Below are 8,079 nucleotides of genomic sequence, written 5' to 3'. Positions count from 1 at the left end.
TTTTTTGAGATAGAGTCTCCCTCTGTCACCCAGGTTGGAGTGCAGTGGTGCCATCTCTGCTCACTGCAACCTCCGCCTCCCGGATTTAAGCAATTCTCTGCCTCGGTCTCCTGAGAATTACTGGTGCCCACCACCACACCTGGTTAATTTTTGTATTTTTAGTAGAGACGGGGTTTCACATCTTGGCCAGGCTGTTCTTGAACTCCTGACCTCGTGATCCACCCACCTTGGCCTCCCAAATGCTGTCACACTTGGAGATACCGAGTTAGGGCTTCAGCATATTAATTTGGGAGGGGCACAATTCAGCCAATGGTACCTGGAGTGGGGGTTTCACCTGCCAACCTGACCCACTTTCTGTTGTAAATGCACAGGGGCTGAGAATCACTCTGGGGTTTGCCCAATCCCAGCTGGCAGAGGTGGACAGAAGTATAGATATCATGGAACCAAGTGATTCGAAAATCCTTTTTTGGAAGGCCCAGGAATCTTTGCTACAACATAACCTATTTGGAATCCGAATATATAAAATATAATCAGTGCAACCAAAAATGGGGACCTCCCAGAGGTGGTCTCGATTCTCCCCTTGCATACACATTGAGCATGTGCCTAGCACTTTTCTGCAGTCAAAATATATCATATCTGTCTCCATGATGCATTCTTTATGTCACTATTGTAGTAGATTGTATTCTTTGTCTGAAAGTCTTCCTTTCTTCCTTGCCATTGCCATGGTTACCCTTGCATGCTGTGTGCTTGCCTATCTGTCTTACAGTAGGTTTCCTGGAAACCGATTCTGAGACAGAGAGTGGTGCGCAGAGGTTTTTGCGGCAGTGTGCTCAGGAGATTCATCTATAAGGAAGGCAGGAGGTAGGATTAGGCAGAAGGAGAGGTTGATTTACTATGTGATGGCAACTGAGGTAGCTGCTGATCCTCAGGAGCCCTGGAACTCATCTATCCCTGAAGAGTTGTGTGGAACTGAAGGAAGAAGGCAGACCTTTGTTTTCCTTCAAAGGAAATCATCAGCCAGTTATCAGCCAGTCATGGCCATGACTTTGGGTGACGCAGTTCCCTCACCCAAGGCCAAGTGCAATTCCCAGTGAGTGACACAGCTGTGAGCCAGCAGCAGATTCCCAGCAGGCTCTGAAGGGTGGATCTGGGTGGAGCCCCATTGCGTCCACTCTACCAACGCACTGACTTTGGGCTTGGCCGTGGATTGATTTTGGCCAATCAAAGGTAGGAAGGAAGGACAGTATGCTGCTTTCAGGCGGAGGCCACAGAGTCATGGCAAGTTCTTCCACCTCGAGAGCCTTGGATAGCCGTTGTTTCTTCATCCTGGGTCCAGATGCAGCCATATGGACCAGATCTGACCTAGACTCAGTTAAGAGTCCAGCCTGGCCCAGCCAGCATCTGCTGAACTGCAGCTGACTTGGAGACTTAGCAGCATGAAAGAATCCTTGATTTTGTAGGCCACTGAGACTGGGGTTTTTTTTTTCATGGCATTATCACAGCAAGACCTGGCTAAGACAGCTAGTAAGGTGCATTTTACTGGAAGTGATGGTGTAGAAAATTTACATTACGGTATATCACAGAGGATTTTAAAAATCCTCCTTAAGGCTGGGCGCGATGGCTCATGCTTGTAATCCCAGAACTTTGGGAGGTCAAGGTGGCAGATCACGAGGTCAGGAATTTGAGACCAGCCTGGCCAACAGAGTCATACGCTGTCTCTACTAAAAATACAAAAATTAGTTGGGCATAGTGGTGGGCACCCTCAGCTACTCGGGAGGCTGAGTCAGGAGAATAGATTGAAGCTGGGAGACGGAGGTTGCAGTGAGCAGAGATCACGCCACTGCCCTCCAGCCTGGGTAACAGAGCTAGATTCCATCTCAAAAAATAATAATAATAAATTCTCCTTAAACATCTTTGTTTTTGCTCCAAATGGCTTCTCTGGGCACTAGGCATGTCCTCTTCTCTTTCTTTTTTCCCAAACAGGCTCTAAAATGGGTGGAAGACCTGAAGGATTTCCTGGAAGAGGTGGGGAGATTGCTGTCAGACAGATTCCCTGGCAGGAAGATCTGAGGCCTGAGACCCAAGTTGCCCTGCCTGCCCAGAACTCTGATGGGGTCTGCCCTTACTTCCCACCCTCTCCTGCCAGACTTCCCTTAAATCCTCTCCTGGACCCCACGATCTCTCTCCTTTCCCTGGTATGACTTCAGCTCCCAGAGGGCATGAAACACATCTGTGGCCAGTTCACGGTGGCCCACACCTATAAATCTCAACACTTTGGGAGGCCAAGGAGGGTGGATTGCTTGATCCCAGGAGTTCAATGTTGTAGTGAGCTATGATCATGCCACTGCACTCCAACCTAGGAGACAGAGTGAGACCCTGTCTCTACAAAAGAAGAGATACACATCTGCTGGGGTCATCACTGTCCCCAGAGCAAGGCTGGGCACACAGGTGATTCACATATGCTGGATGGAAGGGAGGGAAGCAGGGTCACCTGGGATGGATCATCTCCCACTGAGAACGCTCCCAGTCCCTGTTATGTGTCCCCATAGCCACAAGGTGTCAGTAAAGACCTTGGCTTGGAGTTGTCTGGAGCCAGAAAACAGGCTGGACTTTTGGGGCCAGGACACCTCACCTGAAGGTGCTTAGTTAGATTCAGCGCGTCTGAAAGCGAGAGAAGAAATAGGTGCGGCAGAGCTGAGCAGTCGACACCAGGGAACTCCAGGACTTGTCTCAGAGTAAGGAGCTGTGTTCTCTGCCCTTCATTCACTTATTCGACAATTGTTTGTTCATTTCTGGTACATGCCAAGTACTATTCTGGGTGCCAAGGTCATAGCAGCTCACTCACAAAGTCCCTGCTCACATGGAGTAGACAGCAGATTACTGTCTAGACAGAAAACAAACAAAAGCAAGATAATTTCGGAGGGTGATAAGTGCCGGGGAGACAATAACATGGAAATGGAATAGTGGCCATGTGGCGGGGGGTGTCTTTCGGGAAGATGGTCAGGGAAGCTCAAAGAGAAACCAAAAGCCTTTATAAAAATCAGCCAAGGCTCCCAAGGGAACACTGGTCCCACAGTCTCATTTTGCAGATGGGGAAACTGAGGCCTAGGAAGCTGAGGCAGAGCCCAGAGCTGAGCAAGAGTCTCTTAACCCCCAGGCCTGTGACTGGATGGCTTCCTCCGCTCCTCCCCTCACATCCTTAGCCTCCCCCGTGTCCTCTTAGCGGGGAGGAGCAGACACAGGGGTGCTCTCAGAACGTGGGCATTAAACAGGGACCAGGGGAGTGAAGTGCAGCAAACACCACGAAACCACGCAGCAACGGTAAAGAAGCTCCACGAAATTCAGATTTTTTCCCATGCTACAACTGTTTTTTTTTCTCAAAAATATTATGCATCAAATTCTTTTACCAAAGTTTGGTTTTGGTGCCTCTGCTTTGCCTGTTTGAGGGTTATGACCCTGGGAGAGTCATATGTGACCCTCGGTTCTCTCGCCTGCGAAATCTGAACCCAACTTTTCTGACTCCGGCACTGTTCTGTGCCGTCCTTGTAAAGTCCACAGGCACCCCTCCCCATGGCTGCGCTGGTCTTGTCCCCTCTCTCTGCTTCTGAGTCCATCCCCGCTTGCCCACTCCAGCCTCGAGTCTGTCCACAGGAACATCCGACACAAGCAAGCGCACTTGTTAGAAACTCACCGTGACATCATGAGGTGGTTTGGGGTTTGTTCTCATCCCCAATAGGCCAACCAGGAAGCAGGCTTGTGTGTGTGGGAGGGCTTGCTCAAGGCTGCACAGCCAGTAAGTGACACAGCCAGGATTTGAAAAGAAAGCTCCATTCACTTTTCTCTACTAAAGACTTCCATCTAAAATGGCAACAACAACAACAACGACAAAAACCCCCAAGCTTTGGTGTTGGGGGACCTAAGCTTCACTTCCCTGAAAATATACTGACGTGCCATGTGCATTTGGTGTTGGTTATGTGTTGGCCCAGGTGGCATCCCTTGGTGTGGTGCTGCCACCTGCCGAGAAAAGGCAGGTATTGCATCCCATCTCAAGCAGGTGCTGTCCAGGCAGAACCCAAGGATAGAGACACTTTCAACGCTTTAAGTCCAGTAAAAAGTGCAGCAAAGAAGCCCCAGTCATTAGTCACTTGACCCATGGAAACACTAGGGTCCAAAAATATCCTTTAAACAATTCATATACCTTTTTGACCAGATTTCCTCTTTTCCCATTTCCCACCGACCATGACATCTTGACTTCTGCCTCTCCACTCCCCTGAAATTGCCCTGGCAAAGTCATTTGACTTTCCGATTGTCCAATTGAACCGCCTCTTTTTAGTCCTCACATTACCTGACTTTTCAGCAGCATTAGGAACCCCTGATCACACCCTCCTTTGGGAAACATCTCCCTGGGATTTCAGGACACCTTTCTGCTGTTTCTCTCCCACCTCCCCAGCCGCTCCTTCTTGGCCTCTGTCCAAGGTTCTGTCCTTGGCCACCTTCTTTTATCACTCGGCATCATCATTTCCATGGCAACTATGGATGTGCTAATACCTCCCAAACAAACTTATTGTCAGTCCAGACCTAATTCCTGAGCTCTGAACCCATTTACCTGGCCCTCTTCCTCCTAGACGCCCACCTTGGATGGCCCAATGTGTCCATCCTGATCTGGCCTGCTCCCTATAGCCTACTCTTCCTGCTACGACTCACCTCATGGAAGAGTCATTCTGTCCCCCAAGCCACATCCCTGGGAATCATTTTCGGCTCCTTTCCTGTATCCTCCACATCAGTAGGTCATTATCGTTACTGCAGGATCCACTCCCATCTTCTTCCTCAGTAGCAGAACCTCTAACTTCTACTTAGACACGTGGCCACCCAGAATAAAGCCTGTATTTCTGAGCCTCTCTTATGGTTAGGGGTGGATAACTTCCAGAAAGCATACTTCTCCTCTTCTCTCCTTTTTTCTGGCTGGCATGTTGATATGGTAGCTGAAGCAGCCTTTTTGAATCATGAGGTCTAACCCACGAATGACAAAGCAACAAGGTGATGGGGCCTGGATGCTGACACTATGGATAACCACCTACCTAGTTCTTTTTATTTAAGCTACTGTTGTTCTGTCACTCAAAGCCATGTGCTTAATCCTAAGTAATCGAGACACAGTCATTCATCCAGTAAAAGAATATCCATTTATGCTAGACATTGCATTCCATGCTTTCTCGGGGTTCTCCATTTCTCCCACATGCCCTTCTCAAACCCATTCTACTCACCACAGCCAGACTGACCTTTCCAAAACACAAACCCAACTCTGTTTCCCCTCTGCTCACGTCGTCCAATATCTCCCCATTACTAACAGGATACGTTCAAGCTCCTCAGCCTCCCACTAAGGGTCACCCCCTTTGACCCTTGCCTACTCCAAGCACCCTGCTTGCCCCGCTGACCATCCACCCTACACACTAACCACCCTGGACTTATTGCCTAGTAAAGCCTTATTCATTCATGTCACTTGGCGTTTGCACACATTGTTACCTCCCTTGGAATTTCCTTCTTTCACATGCTCACGTTCAAATTCTACCCCATCCTTTCCACTATGTGAGTACCTAGTATGTGTCATGAACTGAGGTCAGTGTTTTCACAGCAGCAACTCATGGGTAAGGCCCCTTACAATCCCCATTTTATAGACAAGGAAACTGAGACTCAAAGAAGGGAAGTGGATTGTTACAGATGGGCATTCATAGTGATGACTGACTGCTACCAGGTTCACTAAATCTAAACAGTTCTTTTTTTTTTTTTTTTGAGACAGTCTCGCTCTACCGCCCAGGTTGGAGTGCAGTGGTGCGATCTCGGCTCACTGCAACCTCTGCCTCCAGGGTTCAAGCAATTCTCGAGCCTCAGCCTCCCAAGTAGCTGAGACTATGCATCACCACATCCGGCTAATTTTTGTATTTCTAGTAGACACGGGGTTTCACCATGTTAACCAGGCTGGTCTCGAACTCCTGACCTCAGGTGATCTGCCTACCTTGGCCTCCCAAAGGGTTGGGATTACAAGTGTGAGCCATTGCGCCCGGCCAACAATTCTCTTTATGTAGGACTCAGGTCTCTAATATCTTTCTCACCTGCACCAAGTATTCTGGGGCACAGGAGACTTGAGTTCTCATCTCAGCTGAGCCACTGATTACCATCAGCAAGGTGGTGGAGGCTGCTGGTTATCTACAAAAGTCCACTTCCCCTCTCCCAGAGTAAGTAAGTTACTGATAAACACGCGATCACCAGCTAGAAACCATATTTCCCAGCCTGCCTTACAGCAAAATGTGGTCATGTAATTAAATTCTTGTCAAGAAAATCTGAGAGGTGACGTGTGTCACTGGGCCTTAAAACACTGGGTATGCCCACCTCCTCACTCTCATCTTCCTGAGAACCAGACATGACCCAGCTTCCACTCTGCAGAAAAAGAAGAGAAAAAGAAGCCAACTTGGACTTTGCGTAGACATCTTGGCCCACGAGGTTGGAGTCATGAAAAGCAGGGCAACAAGAAGCAAAAGCAATCTGGGTCTAAGTGACTGAGTGGAACCAGAAAGAAGTCTTTTCTGTTTTACAAGCCGCATTAACACTTTTCTGGGCCAGGTACAGTGGCTCATGCCTGTAATCCCACCACTTTCGGAGGCCCAGGGAGGGGGATCATTTGAGCCCAAGAATTTGAGATCAGATCAGCCTGGGTGACATAGCAGGGCTACGTTTTTACAAAAATTTAAAAATTTACCGGGTGTGGTGGCGTGCGCCTGTAGTCCCAGGTACTCAGGAGGCTGAGGCAGGAGGATTGCGTGAGCCCACGGAACTCAAGGCTGCAGTGAGCTGTGACTGTGCCACCACACTCCAGAGTGAGGCTCTGTCTCAAACAAAACAAAATGAAAGCCATTTTTCTTGTTCTCTTTGTTATAGCAGCTAACACTTAAATATCTCTTACTGTGTGTAACGTAATATTAAATGTTTTAACTCAGTGAATTACTAGCTGTGTGGTAGCAGGCAAGTCACTTCACCTCTATAAGCCTCAGTTCCCTCGTCTGTATAACCTGGAATAACAATGCGCTACCTTAGATTACCACGAGTCAGGTGAGATATTATGAGTCAGTACTGAATTCCCTAACAAGCAGACAGCTCATGTGTTTAAGGTACTGGTAGCAAATTTGAAAGACTTTGATGTGAAGAAGAAAAAGAGGAGGAGGAGGAGGTAAAGCATAGCTATTGCAAAATAGTCACAGAAAAATTTGGGACTTCCTTACACTAACTTTACAGCTTAATAATATTTTATTCTGAATCATATACAGGGGAACAGGCAAACTTACCCAAATTACATGGACTATAAATGAAGGAGAGGTGGTTTCCCAAAGGAATTTTGGGGAAACCTTTTACCAAGAGAAGGGTGACTAAATCCTGGAAGGCATAAATAGCCCACGCCCACTTCTGCCCTTGGGTCTTTCTCTGCTGGCTGAAGAGCTCCGTCCTTCAGCCAATTGCATGGGACACGGTTTGAAGTCCTCCCTCCTCACCCTGGACCCCTTCTCTGGACGTGCTAACAGCTACTGTTGGCTCAGCACTGCTGTGCCAAGTTGGAAACAGTGATCGCTGTTGGGAACTTACTGCATGCCAGGCACTGTGCTAAGTACATCAGCCAATAACTTGTTTAATCCCATCTGTTGAGTGTGTAAGTATTGGAACATATTTTAGCTTAGAAACAAAAACAGAGGCTAACAGTGGTAAAGTGGCTTTGCCAAATGTCATGTATGTAGTTTAGAGCCAGATTCAAACACAGAAGGGTCTGAAAGATTCAAGTTAGCAGCAGGGACTGAGAGACAAGCCCGGGTATGACGCCAAGTGTCTCAGGCCCTGCTGCTAGCCTGCCTGTGTTGCTGTCTCAGGAGGGACCGAAGCACCACTCCACAGACATCGCTGAGGAGAGCCAGATGACCCCTGTCCTTCATATAAATCCAGAAGCTCGGCCGGGCGCAGTGGCTCCTGCCTGTAATCCCAGCACTTTGGGAGGCAGAGGTGAGCAGATCACTTGAGCCCAGGAGCTCGAGACCAGTGTGG

The sequence above is a fragment of the Cebus imitator genome, unplaced genomic scaffold (genome assembly GCF_001604975.1).
Source record: "Cebus imitator isolate Cc_AM_T3 unplaced genomic scaffold, Cebus_imitator-1.0 Scaffold136, whole genome shotgun sequence".
NCBI classification, from domain to species: Eukaryota; Metazoa; Chordata; class Mammalia; order Primates; family Cebidae; genus Cebus; species Cebus imitator.
The sequence above is the reverse complement of the archived record's forward strand: the minus strand, read 5'-3'. Positions refer to the sequence as shown.